This window comes from Schistocerca serialis, chromosome 7 (assembly GCF_023864345.2).
Source record: "Schistocerca serialis cubense isolate TAMUIC-IGC-003099 chromosome 7, iqSchSeri2.2, whole genome shotgun sequence".
Classification (NCBI taxonomy): domain Eukaryota; kingdom Metazoa; phylum Arthropoda; class Insecta; order Orthoptera; family Acrididae; genus Schistocerca; species Schistocerca serialis.
The window spans coordinates 517,156,752-517,175,333 of NC_064644.1; the positions used below are offsets into that span (position 1 = coordinate 517,156,752).

An 18,582-nucleotide genomic window follows, 5' to 3' on the forward strand; every position below is an offset into this window, starting at 1 on the left:
GAGACAAGTCGACACATGGGGACACACGATGCTGTGAATCGCAATCCGCACTAGCCTACGCGGAGCGGGACGAGGGGCGAAGGAAAACCATTCGTAACACGACAGTTCGGAAATTCGACGATCGCCAGCGTTGGAAACACTCTCCTGAGTAAAGAAGACAACTTCCGTGCGGTGTCCGGGTTTCGAACCCGGATCAGCTACTTGGGAAGCAACCATGCTGACCGACACACCACCACCGCCCTCTGCTACGCGCTGCTTGCGCCGTGATGTGTCGCCTTCCCTCCTGGCGCCAGAGGCCGAAGGCAATCTCGCTGTAGGCGCTCAACGCCGAGTGGAAGGCGAGTAAATCTGAACCCGTTTTCCTGGTGCTGCTAGGGCCATATACTGTAACTGAGCGCAGAACTAACTTTTACTGAAGAATCTGCCCTTTAATGCACATCAGGGCGAACACGAAATTTCTAACATGAAGTACTCACTGACGATCCAAAGACGTTTCAGTATGTACGCGTCGGTACCACCGGGGCAGTGCCTAAGTATTGTAAAGTGAAGGTCGACAGTTTGAGCCTCACAGGAAGTATTTCATTGGCTTCCCACGAGTGCGTAATGCACAGCGTGGCAGTTGCTAGGAAACGGCCCTATTTGCCGTTCGTTAATATCAAGTTTTCTTTGCATCAATGTGAAAATGTTCCTATTATTAAATACAGTTTCGCTAGTTACAGTTCAAACTGGAAACGACGGAAGAAAGCGGTCCAACGCGCCACATTGGTTCCCGAAAGGGAGGGTGCATTTCCTACGCCACGTCTGACATTGCGTCTTAAATATTCTAAAACTGACATAATTCCATCCTACCGAAAAAAGAAACAGATTTCGCAGTGAGGTTCTATGAGATATTGCTAGAGATGGAAGTCTCTGGGGCTCTTGCCTCGCACGTCAGATTGGCCGAGCGGTCTAAGGCGCCAGATTTAAGCTCTGGTTCCCGTAAGGGAGCGTGGGTTCGAACCCCACATCTGACAATGCATTTTAAACATTCTGAAACTAACATACTCCCTTGATCTTACAGAACAAGTATAAATTACGCAGAAACACGCCATGCAGATTTTACTGGAGACGACAGTGACACCCCGAGCGGTCGAAAAGAAATACCGGAACATACTTTTCCTGTGTCGATTTTTAGCTCTTCTCACGGACGTTTCCGGTGTTGTTGTGTTGTGCCTCTGGGTTCCAAGCGACAGCGAGGCAACCTCAACAGAACAGCATCACATACGTGTTTAAATGAATCGTAGTGCCTTAATAAAGATAGATGAAACGGTGGCTCAGGTACTGGAGTTCTGAAGCGGCCGTATTGCGTGGGCAGTAAGCTCACTAAGTTAGTGTGTCATGCTAACAACGGGACGGCTATGCGTTAGATCCCACCAAGGGCTATTCCATATTGGTTCCCTAAAAGGCAGCGCGAGAGACTGCCAGGCAAATCCCAAGTGATCTGTACAAGGACTAAGATGTCCGCACGTCTGGAAACGTTCTCGCCGACTTGTGTGCCACGCTGACAACACGGATTCTCGTCCGACCACCGAGGTTAAGCAGCGTTTTTGCGTGCTTAGTACACGGCTCGGTGGCTAACTAGGAAGTCTGCGTGCTGTTGGATTCTTTAATTTTGCCTTTTCCCTTAGTTTTCGGTGCTGCTGCGCGGTGATGATACGGTCAAGCACGCTGACCCCTCTCTTGCCTCTCGGTACCTAAATTCGCTAGCCTGCGGCCGCAGTCAAATGAAAGGGTCCGTTGTGTGTTTGTCGAGTTGGTCTCTCCCAGTCGTTTCTAGCGACTGTCCTCTACATATACGCCCATTTGCAAGCGTCAGCTTTCGCGTCAGCCGAGCAAAGTCGAGACAAGTCGACACATGGGGACACACGATGCTGTGAATCGCAATCCGCACTAGCCTACGCGGAGCGGGACGAGGGGCGAAGGAAAACCATTCGTAACACGACAGTTCGGAAATTCGACGATCGCCAGCGTTGGAAACACTCTCCTGAGTAAAGAAGACAACTTCCGTGCGGTGTCCGGGTTTCGAACCCGGATCAGCTACTTGGGAAGCAACCATGCTGACCGACACACCACCACCGCCCTCTGCTACGCGCTGCTTGCGCCGTGATGTGTCGCCTTCCCTCCTGGCGCCAGAGGCCGAAGGCAATCTCGCTGTAGGCGCTCAACGCCGAGTGGAAGGCGAGTAAATCTGAACCCGTTTTCCTGGTGCTGCTAGGGCCATATACTGTAACTGAGCGCAGAACTAACTTTTACTGAAGAATCTGCCCTTTAATGCACATCAGGGCGAACACGAAATTTCTAACATGAAGTACTCACTGACGATCCAAAGACGTTTCAGTATGTACGCGTCGGTACCACCGGGGCAGTGCCTAAGTATTGTAAAGTGAAGGTCGACAGTTTGAGCCTCACAGGAAGTATTTCATTGGCTTCCCACGAGTGCGTAATGCACAGCGTGGCAGTTGCTAGGAAACGGCCCTATTTGCCGTTCGTTAATATCAAGTTTTCTTTGCATCAATGTGAAAATGTTCCTATTATTAAATACAGTTTCGCTAGTTACAGTTCAAACTGGAAACGACGGAAGAAAGCGGTCCAACGCGCCACATTGGTTCCCGAAAGGGAGGGTGCATTTCCTACGCCACGTCTGACATTGCGTCTTAAATATTCTAAAACTGACATAATTCCATCCTACCGAAAAAAGAAACAGATTTCGCAGTGAGGTTCTATGAGATATTGCTAGAGATGGAAGTCTCTGGGGCTCTTGCCTCGCACGTCAGATTGGCCGAGCGGTCTAAGGCGCCAGATTTAAGCTCTGGTTCCCGTAAGGGAGCGTGGGTTCGAACCCCACATCTGACAATGCATTTTAAACATTCTGAAACTAACATACTCCCTTGATCTTACAGAACAAGTATAAATTACGCAGAAACACGCCATGCAGATTTTACTGGAGACGACAGTGACACCCCGAGCGGTCGAAAAGAAATACCGGAACATACTTTTCCTGTGTCGATTTTTAGCTCTTCTCACGGACGTTTCCGGTGTTGTTGTGTTGTGCCTCTGGGTTCCAAGCGACAGCGAGGCAACCTCAACAGCATCACATACGTGTTTAAATGAATCGTAGTGCCTTAATAAAGATAGATGAAACGGTGGCTCAGGTACTGGAGTTCTGAAGCGGCCGTATTGCGTGGGCAGTAAGCTCACTAAGTTAGTGTGTCATGCTAACAACGGGACGGCTATGCGTTAGATCCCACCAAGGGCTATTCCATATTGGTTCCCTAAAAGGCAGCGCGAGAGACTGCCAGGCAAATCCCAAGTGATCTGTACAAGGACTAAGATGTCCGCACGTCTGGAAACGTTCTCGCCGACTTGTGTGCCACGCTGACAACACGGATTCTCGTCCGACCACCGAGGTTAAGCAGCGTTTTTGCGTGCTTAGTACACGGCTCGGTGGCTAACTAGGAAGTCTGCGTGCTGTTGGATTCTTTAATTTTGCCTTTTCCCTTAGTTTTCGGTGCTGCTGCGCGGTGATGATACGGTCAAGCACGCTGACCCCTCTCTTGCCTCTCGGTACCTAAATTCGCTAGCCTGCGGCCGCAGTCAAATGAAAGGGTCCGTTGTGTGTTTGTCGAGTTGGTCTCTCCCAGTCGTTTCTAGCGACTGTCCTCTACATATACGCCCATTTGCAAGCGTCAGCTTTCGCGTCAGCCGAGCAAAGTCGAGACAAGTCGACACATGGGGACACACGATGCTGTGAATCGCAATCCGCACTAGCCTACGCGGAGCGGGACGAGGGGCGAAGGAAAACCATTCGTAACACGACAGTTCGGAAATTCGACGATCGCCAGCGTTGGAAACACTCTCCTGAGTAAAGAAGACAACTTCCGTGCGGTGTCCGGGTTTCGAACCCGGATCAGCTACTTGGGAAGCAACCATGCTGACCGACACACCACCACCGCCCTCTGCTACGCGCTGCTTGCGCCGTGATGTGTCGCCTTCCCTCCTGGCGCCAGAGGCCGAAGGCAATCTCGCTGTAGGCGCTCAACGCCGAGTGGAAGGCGAGTAAATCTGAACCCGTTTTCCTGGTGCTGCTAGGGCCATATACTGTAACTGAGCGCAGAACTAACTTTTACTGAAGAATCTGCCCTTTAATGCACATCAGGGCGAACACGAAATTTCTAACATGAAGTACTCACTGACGATCCAAAGACGTTTCAGTATGTACGCGTCGGTACCACCGGGGCAGTGCCTAAGTATTGTAAAGTGAAGGTCGACAGTTTGAGCCTCACAGGAAGTATTTCATTGGCTTCCCACGAGTGCGTAATGCACAGCGTGGCAGTTGCTAGGAAACGGCCCTATTTGCCGTTCGTTAATATCAAGTTTTCTTTGCATCAATGTGAAAATGTTCCTATTATTAAATACAGTTTCGCTAGTTACAGTTCAAACTGGAAACGACGGAAGAAAGCGGTCCAACGCGCCACATTGGTTCCCGAAAGGGAGGGTGCATTTCCTACGCCACGTCTGACATTGCGTCTTAAATATTCTAAAACTGACATAATTCCATCCTACCGAAAAAAGAAACAGATTTCGCAGTGAGGTTCTATGAGATATTGCTAGAGATGGAAGTCTCTGGGGCTCTTGCCTCGCACGTCAGATTGGCCGAGCGGTCTAAGGCGCCAGATTTAAGCTCTGGTTCCCGTAAGGGAGCGTGGGTTCGAACCCCACATCTGACAATGCATTTTAAACATTCTGACTTACAGAACAAGTATAAATTACGCAGAAACACGCCATGCAGATTTTACTGGAGACGACAGTGACACCCCGAGCGGTCGAAAAGAAATACCGGAACATACTTTTCCTGTGTCGATTTTTAGCTCTTCTCACGGACGTTTCCGGTGTTGTTGTGTTGTGCCTCTGGGTTCCAAGCGACAGCGAGGCAACCTCAACAGCATCACATACGTGTTTAAATGAATCGTAGTGCCTTAATAAAGATAGATGAAACGGTGGCTCAGGTACTGGAGTTCTGAAGCGGCCGTATTGCGTGGGCAGTAAGCTCACTAAGTTAGTGTGTCATGCTAACAACGGGACGGCTATGCGTTAGATCCCACCAAGGGCTATTCCATATTGGTTCCCTAAAAGGCAGCGCGAGAGACTGCCAGGCAAATCCCAAGTGATCTGTACAAGGACTAAGATGTCCGCACGTCTGGAAACGTTCTCGCCGACTTGTGTGCCACGCTGACGACACGGATTCTCGTCCGACCACCGAGGTTAAGCAGCGTTTTTGCGTGCTTAGTACACGGCTCGGTGGCTAACTAGGAAGTCTGCGTGCTGTTGGATTCTTTAATTTTGCCTTTTCCCTTAGTTTTCGGTGCTGCTGCGAGGTGATGATACGGTCAAGCACGCTGACCCCTCTCTTGCCTCTCGGTACCTAAATTCGCTAGCCTGCGGCCGCAGTCAAATGAAAGGGTCCGTTGTGTGTTTGTCGAGTTGGTCTCTCCCAGTCGTTTCTAGCGACTGTCCTCTACATATACGCCCATTTGCAAGCGTCAGCTTTCGCGTCAGCCGAGCAAAGTCGAGACAAGTCGACACATGGGGACACACGATGCTGTGAATCGCAATCCGCACTAGCCTACGCGGAGCGGGACGAGGGGCGAAGGAAAACCATTCGTAACACGACAGTTCGGAAATTCGACGATCGCCAGCGTTGGAAACACTCTCCTGAGTAAAGAAGACAACTTCCGTGCGGTGTCCGGGTTTCGAACCCGGATCAGCTACTTGGGAAGCAACCATGCTGACCGACACACCACCACCGCCCTCTGCTACGCGCTGCTTGCGCCGTGATGTGTCGCCTTCCCTCCTGGCGCCAGAGGCCGAAGGCAATCTCGCTGTAGGCGCTCAACGCCGAGTGGAAGGCGAGTAAATCTGAACCCGTTTTCCTGGTGCTGCTAGGGCCATATACTGTAACTGAGCGCAGAACTAACTTTTACTGAAGAATCTGCCCTTTAATGCACATCAGGGCGAACACGAAATTTCTAACATGAAGTACTCACTGACGATCCAAAGACGTTTCAGTATGTACGCGTCGGTACCACCGGGGCAGTGCCTAAGTATTGTAAAGTGAAGGTCGACAGTTTGAGCCTCACAGGAAGTATTTCATTGGCTTCCCACGAGTGCGTAATGCACAGCGTGGCAGTTGCTAGGAAACGGCCCTATTTGCCGTTCGTTAATATCAAGTTTTCTTTGCATCAATGTGAAAATGTTCCTATTATTAAATACAGTTTCGCTAGTTACAGTTCAAACTGGAAACGACGGAAGAAAGCGGTCCAACGCGCCACATTGGTTCCCGAAAGGGAGGGTGCATTTCCTACGCCACGTCTGACATTGCGTCTTAAATATTCTAAAACTGACATAATTCCATCCTACCGAAAAAAGAAACAGATTTCGCAGTGAGGTTCTATGAGATATTGCTAGAGATGGAAGTCTCTGGGGCTCTTGCCTCGCACGTCAGATTGGCCGAGCGGTCTCAGGCGCCAGATTTAAGCTCTGGTTCCGTAAGGGAGCGTGGGTTCGAACCCCACATCTGACAATGCATTTTAAACATTCTGAAACTAACATACTCCCTTGATCTTACAGAACAAGTATAAATTACGCAGAAACACGCCATGCAGATTTTACTGGAGACGACAGTGACACCCCGAGCGGTCGAAAAGAAATACCGGAACATACTTTTCCTGTGTCGATTTTTAGCTCTTCTCACGGACGTTTCCGGTGTTGTTGTGTTGTGCCTCTGGGTTCCAAGCGACAGCGAGGCAACCTCAACAGCATCACATACGTGTTTAAATGAATCGTAGTGCCTTAATAAAGATAGATGAAACGGTGGCTCAGGTACTGGAGTTCTGAAGCGGCCGTATTGCGTGGGCAGTAAGCTCACTAAGTTAGTGTGTCATGCTAACAACGGGACGGCTATGCGTTAGATCCCACCAAGGGCTATTCCATATTGGTTCCCTAAAAGGCAGCGCGAGAGACTGCCAGGCAAATCCCAAGTGATCTGTACAAGGACTAAGATGTCCGCACGTCTGGAAACGTTCTCGCCGACTTGTGTGCCACGCTGACGACACGGATTCTCGTCCGACCACCGAGGTTAAGCAGCGTTTTTGCGTGCTTAGTACACGGCTCGGTGGCTAACTAGGAAGTCTGCGTGCTGTTGGATTCTTTAATTTTGCCTTTTCCCTTAGTTTTCGGTGCTGCTGCGCGGTGATGATACGGTCAAGCACGCTGACCCCTCTCTTGCCTCTCGGTACCTAAATTCGCTAGCCTGCGGCCGCAGTCAAATGAAAGGGTCCGTTGTGTGTTTGTCGAGTTGGTCTCTCCCAGTCGTTTCTAGCGACTGTCCTCTACATATACGCCCATTTGCAAGCGTCAGCCGAGCAAAGTCGAGACAAGTCGACACATGGGGACACACGATGCTGTGAATCGCAATCCGCACTAGCCTACGCGGAGCGGGACGAGGGGCGAAGGAAAACCATTCGTAACACGACAGTTCGGAAATTCGACGATCGCCAGCGTTGGAAACACTCTCCTGAGTAAAGAAGACAACTTCCGTGCGGTGTCCGGGTTTCGAACCCGGATCAGCTACTTGGGAAGCAACCATGCTGACCGACACACCACCACCGCCCTCTGCTACGCGCTGCTTGCGCCGTGATGTGTCGCCTTCCCTCCTGGCGCCAGAGGCCGAAGGCAATCTCGCTGTAGGCGCTCAACGCCGAGTGGAAGGCGAGTAAATCTGAACCCGTTTTCCTGGTGCTGCTAGGGCCATATACTGTAACTGAGCGCAGAACTAACTTTTACTGAAGAATCTGCCCTTTAATGCACATCAGGGCGAACACGAAATTTCTAACATGAAGTACTCACTGACGATCCAAAGACGTTTCAGAATGTACGCGTCGGTACCACCGGGGCAGTGCCTAAGTATTGTAAAGTGAAGGTCGACAGTTTGAGCCTCACAGGAAGTATTTCATTGGCTTCCCACGAGTGCGTAATGCACAGCGTGGCAGTTGCTAGGAAACGGCCCTATTTGCCGTTCGTTAATATCAAGTTTTCTTTGCATCAATGTGAAAATGTTCCTATTATTAAATACAGTTTCGCTAGTTACAGTTCAAACTGGAAACGACGGAAGAAAGCGGTCCAACGCGCCACATTGGTTCCCGAAAGGGAGGGTGCATTTCCTACGCCACGTCTGACATTGCGTCTTAAATATTCTAAAACTGACATAATTCCATCCTACCGAAAAAAGAAACAGATTTCGCAGTGAGGTTCTATGAGATATTGCTAGAGATGGAAGTCTCTGGGGCTCTTGCCTCGCACGTCAGATTGGCCGAGCGGTCTAAGGCGCCAGATTTAAGCTCTGTTTCCCGTAAGGGAGCGTGGGTTCGAACCCCACATCTGACAATGCATTTTAAACATTCTGAAACTAACATACTCCCTTGATCTTACAGAACAAGTATAAATTACGCAGAAACACGCCATGCAGATTTTACTGGAGACGACAGTGACACCCCGAGCGGTCGAAAAGAAATACCGGAACATACTTTTCCTGTGTCGATTTTTAGCTCTTCTCACGGACGTTCCCGGTGTTGTTGTGTTGTGCCTCTGGGTTCCAAGCGACAGCGAGGCAACCTCAACAGCATCACATACGTGTTTAAATGAATCGTAGTGCCTTAATAAAGATAGATGAAACGGTGGCTCAGGTACTGGAGTTCTGAAGCGGCCGTATTGCGTGGGCAGTAAGCTCACTAAGTTAGTGTGTCATGCTAACAACGGGACGGCTATGCGTTAGATCCCACCAAGGGCTATTCCATATTGGTTCCCTAAAAGGCAGCGCGAGAGACTGCCAGGCAAATCCCAAGTGATCTGTACAAGGACTAAGATGTCCGCACGTCTGGAAACGTTCTCGCCGACTTGTGTGCCACGCTGACGACACGGATTCTCGTCCGACCACCGAGGTTAAGCAGCGTTTTTGCGTGCTTAGTACACGGCTCGGTGGCTAACTAGGAAGTCTGCGTGCTGTTGGATTCTTTAATTTTGCCTTTTCCCTTAGTTTTCGGTGCTGCTGCGAGGTGATGATACGGTCAAGCACGCTGACCCCTCTCTTGCCTCTCGGTACCTAAATTCGCTAGCCTGCGGCCGCAGTCAAATGAAAGGGTCCGTTGTGTGTTTGTCGAGTTGGTCTCTCCCAGTCGTTTCTAGCGACTGTCCTCTACATATACGCCCATTTGCAAGCGTCAGCCGAGCAAAGTCGAGACAAGTCGACACATGGGGACACACGATGCTGTGAATCGCAATCCGCACTAGCCTACGCGGAGCGGGACGAGGGGCGAAGGAAAACCATTCGTAACACGACAGTTCGGAAATTCGACGATCGCCAGCGTTGGAAACACTCTCCTGAGTAAAGAAGACAACTTCCGTGCGGTGTCCGGGTTTCGAACCCGGATCAGCTACTTGGGAAGCAACCATGCTGACCGACACACCACCACCGCCCTCTGCTACGCGCTGCTTGCGCCGTGATGTGTCGCCTTCCCTCCTGGCGCCAGAGGCCGAAGGCAATCTCGCTGTAGGCGCTCAACGCCGAGTGGAAGGCGAGTAAATCTGAACCCGTTTTCCTGGTGCTGCTAGGGCCATATACTGTAACTGAGCGCAGAACTAACTTTTACTGAAGAATCTGCCCTTTAATGCACATCAGGGCGAACACGAAATTTCTAACATGAAGTACTCACTGACGATCCAAAGACGTTTCAGTATGTACGCGTCGGTACCACCGGGGCAGTGCCTAAGTATTGTAAAGTGAAGGTCGACAGTTTGAGCCTCACAGGAAGTATTTCATTGGCTTCCCACGAGTGCGTAATGCACAGCGTGGCAGTTGCTAGGAAACGGCCCTATTTGCCGTTCGTTAATATCAAGTTTTCTTTGCATCAATGTGAAAATGTTCCTATTATTAAATACAGTTTCGCTAGTTACAGTTCAAACTGGAAACGACGGAAGAAAGCGGTCCAACGCGCCACATTGGTTCCCGAAAGGGAGGGTGCATTTCCTACGCCACGTCTGACATTGCGTCTTAAATATTCTAAAACTGACATAATTCCATCCTACCGAAAAAAGAAACAGATTTCGCAGTGAGGTTCTATGAGATATTGCTAGAGATGGAAGTCTCTGGGGCTCTTGCCTCGCACGTCAGATTGGCCGAGCGGTCTCAGGCGCCAGATTTAAGCTCTGGTTCCGTAAGGGAGCGTGGGTTCGAACCCCACATCTGACAATGCATTTTAAACATTCTGAAACTAACATACTCCCTTGATCTTACAGAACAAGTATAAATTACGCAGAAACACGCCATGCAGATTTTACTGGAGACGACAGTGACACCCCGAGCGGTCGAAAAGAAATACCGGAACATACTTTTCCTGTGTCGATTTTTAGCTCTTCTCACGGACGTTTCCGGTGTTGTTGTGTTGTGCCTCTGGGTTCCAAGCGACAGCGAGGCAACCTCAACAGCATCACATACGTGTTTAAATGAATCGTAGTGCCTTAATAAAGATAGATGAAACGGTGGCTCAGGTACTGGAGTTCTGAAGCGGCCGTATTGCGTGGGCAGTAAGCTCACTAAGTTAGTGTGTCATGCTAACAACGGGACGGCTATGCGTTAGATCCCACCAAGGGCTATTCCATATTGGTTCCCTAAAAGGCAGCGCGAGAGACTGCCAGGCAAATCCCAAGTGATCTGTACAAGGACTAAGATGTCCGCACGTCTGGAAACGTTCTCGCCGACTTGTGTGCCACGCTGACGACACGGATTCTCGTCCGACCACCGAGGTTAAGCAGCGTTTTTGCGTGCTTAGTACACGGCTCGGTGGCTAACTAGGAAGTCTGCGTGCTGTTGGATTCTTTAATTTTGCCTTTTCCCTTAGTTTTCGGTGCTGCTGCGCGGTGATGATACGGTCAAGCACGCTGACCCCTCTCTTGCCTCTCGGTACCTAAATTCGCTAGCCTGCGGCCGCAGTCAAATGAAAGGGTCCGTTGTGTGTTTGTCGAGTTGGTCTCTCCCAGTCGTTTCTAGCGACTGTCCTCTACATATACGCCCATTTGCAAGCGTCAGCCGAGCAAAGTCGAGACAAGTCGACACATGGGGACACACGATGCTGTGAATCGCAATCCGCACTAGCCTACGCGGAGCGGGACGAGGGGCGAAGGAAAACCATTCGTAACACGACAGTTCGGAAATTCGACGATCGCCAGCGTTGGAAACACTCTCCTGAGTAAAGAAGACAACTTCCGTGCGGTGTCCGGGTTTCGAACCCGGATCAGCTACTTGGGAAGCAACCATGCTGACCGACACACCACCACCGCCCTCTGCTACGCGCTGCTTGCGCCGTGATGTGTCGCCTTCCCTCCTGGCGCCAGAGGCCGAAGGCAATCTCGCTGTAGGCGCTCAACGCCGAGTGGAAGGCGAGTAAATCTGAACCCGTTTTCCTGGTGCTGCTAGGGCCATATACTGTAACTGAGCGCAGAACTAACTTTTACTGAAGAATCTGCCCTTTAATGCACATCAGGGCGAACACGAAATTTCTAACATGAAGTACTCACTGACGATCCAAAGACGTTTCAGAATGTACGCGTCGGTACCACCGGGGCAGTGCCTAAGTATTGTAAAGTGAAGGTCGACAGTTTGAGCCTCACAGGAAGTATTTCATTGGCTTCCCACGAGTGCGTAATGCACAGCGTGGCAGTTGCTAGGAAACGGCCCTATTTGCCGTTCGTTAATATCAAGTTTTCTTTGCATCAATGTGAAAATGTTCCTATTATTAAATACAGTTTCGCTAGTTACAGTTCAAACTGGAAACGACGGAAGAAAGCGGTCCAACGCGCCACATTGGTTCCCGAAAGGGAGGGTGCATTTCCTACGCCACGTCTGACATTGCGTCTTAAATATTCTAAAACTGACATAATTCCATCCTACCGAAAAAAGAAACAGATTTCGCAGTGAGGTTCTATGAGATATTGCTAGAGATGGAAGTCTCTGGGGCTCTTGCCTCGCACGTCAGATTGGCCGAGCGGTCTAAGGCGCCAGATTTAAGCTCTGTTTCCCGTAAGGGAGCGTGGGTTCGAACCCCACATCTGACAATGCATTTTAAACATTCTGAAACTAACATACTCCCTTGATCTTACAGAACAAGTATAAATTACGCAGAAACACGCCATGCAGATTTTACTGGAGACGACAGTGACACCCCGAGCGGTCGAAAAGAAATACCGGAACATACTTTTCCTGTGTCGATTTTTAGCTCTTCTCACGGACGTTCCCGGTGTTGTTGTGTTGTGCCTCTGGGTTCCAAGCGACAGCGAGGCAACCTCAACAGCATCACATACGTGTTTAAATGAATCGTAGTGCCTTAATAAAGATAGATGAAACGGTGGCTCAGGTACTGGAGTTCTGAAGCGGCCGTATTGCGTGGGCAGTAAGCTCACTAAGTTAGTGTGTCATGCTAACAACGGGACGGCTATGCGTTAGATCCCACCAAGGGCTATTCCATATTGGTTCCCTAAAAGGCAGCGCGAGAGACTGCCAGGCAAATCCCAAGTGATCTGTACAAGGACTAAGATGTCCGCACGTCTGGAAACGTTCTCGCCGACTTGTGTGCCACGCTGACGACACGGATTCTCGTCCGACCACCGAGGTTAAGCAGCGTTTTTGCGTGCTTAGTACACGGCTCGGTGGCTAACTAGGAAGTCTGCGTGCTGTTGGATTCTTTAATTTTGCCTTTTCCCTTAGTTTTCGGTGCTGCTGCGAGGTGATGATACGGTCAAGCACGCTGACCCCTCTCTTGCCTCTCGGTACCTAAATTCGCTAGCCTGCGGCCGCAGTCAAATGAAAGGGTCCGTTGTGTGTTTGTCGAGTTGGTCTCTCCCAGTCGTTTCTAGCGACTGTCCTCTACATATACGCCCATTTGCAAGCGTCAGCCGAGCAAAGTCGAGACAAGTCGACACATGGGGACACACGATGCTGTGAATCGCAATCCGCACTAGCCTACGCGGAGCGGGACGAGGGGCGAAGGAAAACCATTCGTAACACGACAGTTCGGAAATTCGACGATCGCCAGCGTTGGAAACACTCTCCTGAGTAAAGAAGACAACTTCCGTGCGGTGTCCGGGTTTCGAACCCGGATCAGCTACTTGGGAAGCAACCATGCTGACCGACACACCACCACCGCCCTCTGCTACGCGCTGCTTGCGCCGTGATGTGTCGCCTTCCCTCCTGGCGCCAGAGGCCGAAGGCAATCTCGCTGTAGGCGCTCAACGCCGAGTGGAAGGCGAGTAAATCTGAACCCGTTTTCCTGGTGCTGCTAGGGCCATATACTGTAACTGAGCGCAGAACTAACTTTTACTGAAGAATCTGCCCTTTAATGCACATCAGGGCGAACACGAAATTTCTAACATGAAGTACTCACTGACGATCCAAAGACGTTTCAGAATGTACGCGTCGGTACCACCGGGGCAGTGCCTAAGTATTGTAAAGTGAAGGTCGACAGTTTGAGCCTCACAGGAAGTATTTCATTGGCTTCCCACGAGTGCGTAATGCACAGCGTGGCAGTTGCTAGGAAACGGCCCTATTTGCCGTTCGTTAATATCAAGTTTTCTTTGCATCAATGTGAAAATGTTCCTATTATTAAATACAGTTTCGCTAGTTACAGTTCAAACTGGAAACGACGGAAGAAAGCGGTCCAACGCGCCACATTGGTTCCCGAAAGGGAGGGTGCATTTCCTACGCCACGTCTGACATTGCGTCTTAAATATTCTAAAACTGACATAATTCCATCCTACCGAAAAAAGAAACAGATTTCGCAGTGAGGTTCTATGAGATATTGCTAGAGATGGAAGTCTCTGGGGCTCTTGCCTCGCACGTCAGATTGGCCGAGCGGTCTCAGGCGCCAGATTTAAGCTCTGGTTCCGTAAGGGAGCGTGGGTTCGAACCCCACATCTGACAATGCATTTTAAACATTCTGAAACTAACATACTCCCTTGATCTTACAGAACAAGTATAAATTACGCAGAAACACGCCATGCAGATTTTACTGGAGACGACAGTGACACCCCGAGCGGTCGAAAAGAAATACCGGAACATACTTTTCCTGTGTCGATTTTTAGCTCTTCTCACGGACGTTTCCGGTGTTGTTGTGTTGTGCCTCTGGGTTCCAAGCGACAGCGAGGCAACCTCAACAGCATCACATACGTGTTTAAATGAATCGTAGTGCCTTAATAAAGATAGATGAAACGGTGGCTCAGGTACTGGAGTTCTGAAGCGGCCGTATTGCGTGGGCAGTAAGCTCACTAAGTTAGTGTGTCATGCTAACAACGGGACGGCTATGCGTTAGATCCCACCAAGGGCTATTCCATATTGGTTCCCTAAAAGGCAGCGCGAGAGACTGCCAGGCAAATCCCAAGTGATCTGTACAAGGACTAAGATGTCCGCACGTCTGGAAACGTTCTCGCCGACTTGTGTGCCACGCTGACAACACGGATTCTCGTCCGACCACCGAGGTTAAGCAGCGTTTTTGCGTGCTTAGTACACGGCTCGGTGGCTAACTAGGAAGTCTGCGTGCTGTTGGATTCTTTAATTTTGCCTTTTCCCTTAGTTTTCGGTGCTGCTGCGCGGTGATGATACGGTCAAGCACGCTGACCCCTCTCTTGCCTCTCGGTACCTAAATTCGCTAGCCTGCGGCCGCAGTCAAATGAAAGGGTCCGTTGTGTGTTTGTCGAGTTGGTCTCTCCCAGTCGTTTCTAGCGACTGTCCTCTACATATACGCCCATTTGCAAGCGTCAGCCGAGCAAAGTCGAGACAAGTCGACACATGGGGACACACGATGCTGTGAATCGCAATCCGCACTAGCCTACGCGGAGCGGGACGAGGGGCGAAGGAAAACCATTCGTAACACGACAGTTCGGAAATTCGACGATCGCCAGCGTTGGAAACACTCTCCTGAGTAAAGAAGACAACTTCCGTGCGGTGTCCGGGTTTCGAACCCGGATCAGCTACTTGGGAAGCAACCATGCTGACCGACACACCACCACCGCCCTCTGCTACGCGCTGCTTGCGCCGTGATGTGTCGCCTTCCCTCCTGGCGCCAGAGGCCGAAGGCAATCTCGCTGTAGGCGCTCAACGCCGAGTGGAAGGCGAGTAAATCTGAACCCGTTTTCCTGGTGCTGCTAGGGCCATATACTGTAACTGAGCGCAGAACTAACTTTTACTGAAGAATCTGCCCTTTAATGCACATCAGGGCGAACACGAAATTTCTAACATGAAGTACTCACTGACGATCCAAAGACGTTTCAGTATGTACGCGTCGGTACCACCGGGGCAGTGCCTAAGTATTGTAAAGTGAAGGTCGACAGTTTGAGCCTCACAGGAAGTATTTCATTGGCTTCCCACGAGTGCGTAATGCACAGCGTGGCAGTTGCTAGGAAACGGCCCTATTTGCCGTTCGTTAATATCAAGTTTTCTTTGCATCAATGTGAAAATGTTCCTATTATTAAATACAGTTTCGCTAGTTACAGTTCAAACTGGAAACGACGGAAGAAAGCGGTCCAACGCGCCACATTGGTTCCCGAAAGGGAGGGTGCATTTCCTACGCCACGTCTGACATTGCGTCTTAAATATTCTAAAACTGACATAATTCCATCCTACCGAAAAAAGAAACAGATTTCGCAGTGAGGTTCTATGAGATATTGCTAGAGATGGAAGTCTCTGGGGCTCTTGCCTCGCACGTCAGATTGGCCGAGCGGTCTCAGGCGCCAGATTTAAGCTCTGGTTCCGTAAGGGAGCGTGGGTTCGAACCCCACATCTGACAATGCATTTTAAACATTCTGAAACTAACATACTCCCTTGATCTTACAGAACAAGTATAAATTACGCAGAAACACGCCATGCAGATTTTACTGGAGACGACAGTGACACCCCGAGCGGTCGAAAAGAAATACCGGAACATACTTTTCCTGTGTCGATTTTTAGCTCTTCTCACGGACGTTTCCGGTGTTGTTGTGTTGTGCCTCTGGGTTCCAAGCGACAGCGAGGCAACCTCAACAGCATCACATACGTGTTTAAATGAATCGTAGTGCCTTAATAAAGATAGATGAAACGGTGGCTCAGGTACTGGAGTTCTGAAGCGGCCGTATTGCGTGGGCAGTAAGCTCACTAAGTTAGTGTGTCATGCTAACAACGGGACGGCTATGCGTTAGATCCCACCAAGGGCTATTCCATATTGGTTCCCTAAAAGGCAGCGCGAGAGACTGCCAGGCAAATCCCAAGTGATCTGTACAAGGACTAAGATGTCCGCACGTCTGGAAACGTTCTCGCCGACTTGTGTGCCACGCTGACGACACGGATTCTCGTCCGACCACCGAGGTTAAGCAGCGTTTTTGCGTGCTTAGTACACGGCTCGGTGGCTAACTAGGAAGTCTGCGTGCTGTTGGATTCTTTAATTTTGCCTTTTCCCTTAGTTTTCGGTGCTGCTGCGCGGTGATGATACGGTCAAGCACGCTGACCCCTCTCTTGCCTCTCGGTACCTAAATTCGCTAGCCTGCGGCCGCAGTCAAATGAAAGGGTCCGTTGTGTGTTTGTCGAGTTGGTCTCTCCCAGTCGTTTCTAGCGACTGTCCTCTACATATACGCCCATTTGCAAGCGTCAGCCAAGCAAAGTCGAGACAAGTCGACACATGGGGACACACGATGCTGTGAATCGCAATCCGCACTAGCCTACGCGGAGCGGGACGAGGGGCGAAGGAAAACCATTCGTAACACGACAGTTCGGAAATTCGACGATCGCCAGCGTTGGAAACACTCTCCTGAGTAAAGAAGACAACTTCCGTGCGGTGTCCGGGTTTCGAACCCGGATCAGCTACTTGGGAAGCAACCATGCTGACCGACACACCACCACCGCCCTCTGCTACGCGCTGCTTGCGCCGTGATGTGTCGCCTTCCCTCCTGGCGCCAGAGGCCGAAGGCAATCTCGCTGTAGGCGCTCAACGCCGAGTGGAAGGCGAGTAAATCTGAACCCGTTTTCCTGGTGCTGCTAGGGCCATATACTGTAACTGAGCGCAGAACTAACTTTTACTGAAGAATCTGCCCTTTAATGCACATCAGGGTGAACACGAAATTTCTAACATGTAGTACTCACTGACGATCCAAAGACGTTTCAGTATGTACGCGTCGGTACCACCGGGGCAGTGCCTAAGTATTGTAAAGTGAAGGTCGACAGTTTGAGCCTCACAGGAAGTATTTCATTGGCTTCCCACGAGTGCGTAATGCACAGCGTGGCAGTTGCTAGGAAACGGCCGTATTTGCCGTTCGTTAATATCAAGTTTTCTTTGCATCAATGTGAAAATGTTCCTATTATTAAATACAGTTTCGCTAGTTACAGTTCAAACTGGAAACGACGGAAGAAAGCGGTCCAACGCGCCACATTGGTTCCCGAAAGGGAGGGTGCATTTCCTACGCCACGTCTGACATTGCGTCTTAAATATTCTAAAACTGACATAATTCCATCCTACCGAAAAAAGAAACAGATTTCGCAGTGAGGTTCTATGAGATATTGCTAGAGATGGAAGTCTCTGGGGCTCTTGCCTCGCACGTCAGATTGGCCGAGCGGTCTAAGGCGCCAGATTTAAGCTCTGGTTCCCGTAAGGGAGCGTGGGTTCGAACCCCACATCTGACAATGCATTTTAAACATTCTGAAACTAACATACTCCCTAGATCTTACAGAACAAGTAAATTATGCAGGAACACGCCATGCAGATTTTACTAGAGACGACAGTGACAGCCCGAGCGGTCGAAAAGAAATAGCGGAACATACTTTTCCTGCGTCGAGGTTTAGCTCTTCTCACGGACGTTCCCGTTGTTGTTGTGTTGTGCCTCTGGGTTCCAAGCGACAGCGAGGCAACCTCAACAGCATCACATACGTGTTTAAATGAATCGTAGTGCCTTAATAAAGATAGATGAAACGGTGGCTCAGGTACTGGAGTTCTGAAGCGGCCGTATTGCGTGGGCAGTAAGCTCACTAAGTTAGTGTGTCATGCTAACAACGGGACGGCTATGCGTTAGATCCCACCAAGGGCTATTCCATATTGGTTCCCTAAAAGGCAGCGCGAGAGACTGCCAGGCAAATCCCAAGTGATCTGTACAAGGACTAAGATGTCCGCACGTCTGGAAACGTTCTCGCCGACTTGTGTGCCACGCTGACGACACGGATTCTCGTCCGATCACCGAGGTTAAGCAGCGTTTTTGCGTGCTTAGTACACGGCTCGGTGGCTAACTAGGAAGTCTGCGTGCTGTTGGATTCTTTAATTTTGCCTTTTCCCTTAGTTTTCGGTGCTGCTGCGCGGTGATGATACGGTCAAGCACGCTGACCCCTCTCTTGCCTCTCGGTACCTAAATTCGCTAGCCTGCGGCCGCAGTCAAATGAAAGGGTCCGTTGTGTGTTTGTCGAGTTGGTCTCTCCCAGTCGTTTCT

General features: G+C 50.2%; 10 non-coding genes across 10 annotated transcripts; all 10 read left to right on the forward strand.

The window, feature by feature from the left end:
• The first annotated feature begins 929 nt into the window (after nucleotides 1-929).
• Trnal-uaa (transfer RNA leucine (anticodon UAA)) lies at nucleotides 930-1,013 on the forward strand. Its single transcript has one exon. It is a non-coding gene; the product is annotated as a tRNA-Leu (tRNA).
• Nucleotides 1,014-2,808: 1,795 nt separating this feature from the next.
• Nucleotides 2,809-2,892, forward strand: Trnal-uaa (transfer RNA leucine (anticodon UAA)). Its single transcript has one exon. It is a non-coding gene; the product is annotated as a tRNA-Leu (tRNA).
• Nucleotides 2,893-4,682: 1,790 nt separating this feature from the next.
• Trnal-uaa (transfer RNA leucine (anticodon UAA)) lies at nucleotides 4,683-4,766 on the forward strand. Its single transcript has one exon. It is a non-coding gene; the product is annotated as a tRNA-Leu (tRNA).
• A 1,770-nt stretch (nucleotides 4,767-6,536) lies between these two features.
• Nucleotides 6,537-6,619, forward strand: Trnal-uaa (transfer RNA leucine (anticodon UAA)). Its single transcript has one exon. It is a non-coding gene; the product is annotated as a tRNA-Leu (tRNA).
• A 1,778-nt stretch (nucleotides 6,620-8,397) lies between these two features.
• Nucleotides 8,398-8,481, forward strand: Trnal-uaa (transfer RNA leucine (anticodon UAA)). Its single transcript has one exon. It is a non-coding gene; the product is annotated as a tRNA-Leu (tRNA).
• A 1,778-nt stretch (nucleotides 8,482-10,259) lies between these two features.
• On the forward strand, nucleotides 10,260-10,342 carry Trnal-uaa (transfer RNA leucine (anticodon UAA)). The gene has a single exon. It is a non-coding gene; the product is annotated as a tRNA-Leu (tRNA).
• A 1,778-nt stretch (nucleotides 10,343-12,120) lies between these two features.
• Nucleotides 12,121-12,204, forward strand: Trnal-uaa (transfer RNA leucine (anticodon UAA)). The gene has a single exon. It is a non-coding gene; the product is annotated as a tRNA-Leu (tRNA).
• A 1,778-nt stretch (nucleotides 12,205-13,982) lies between these two features.
• On the forward strand, nucleotides 13,983-14,065 carry Trnal-uaa (transfer RNA leucine (anticodon UAA)). The gene has a single exon. It is a non-coding gene; the product is annotated as a tRNA-Leu (tRNA).
• Nucleotides 14,066-15,843: 1,778 nt separating this feature from the next.
• Trnal-uaa (transfer RNA leucine (anticodon UAA)) lies at nucleotides 15,844-15,926 on the forward strand. Its single transcript has one exon. It is a non-coding gene; the product is annotated as a tRNA-Leu (tRNA).
• A 1,778-nt stretch (nucleotides 15,927-17,704) lies between these two features.
• Nucleotides 17,705-17,788, forward strand: Trnal-uaa (transfer RNA leucine (anticodon UAA)). Its single transcript has one exon. It is a non-coding gene; the product is annotated as a tRNA-Leu (tRNA).
• Nucleotides 17,789-18,582: the final 794 nt, after the last annotated feature.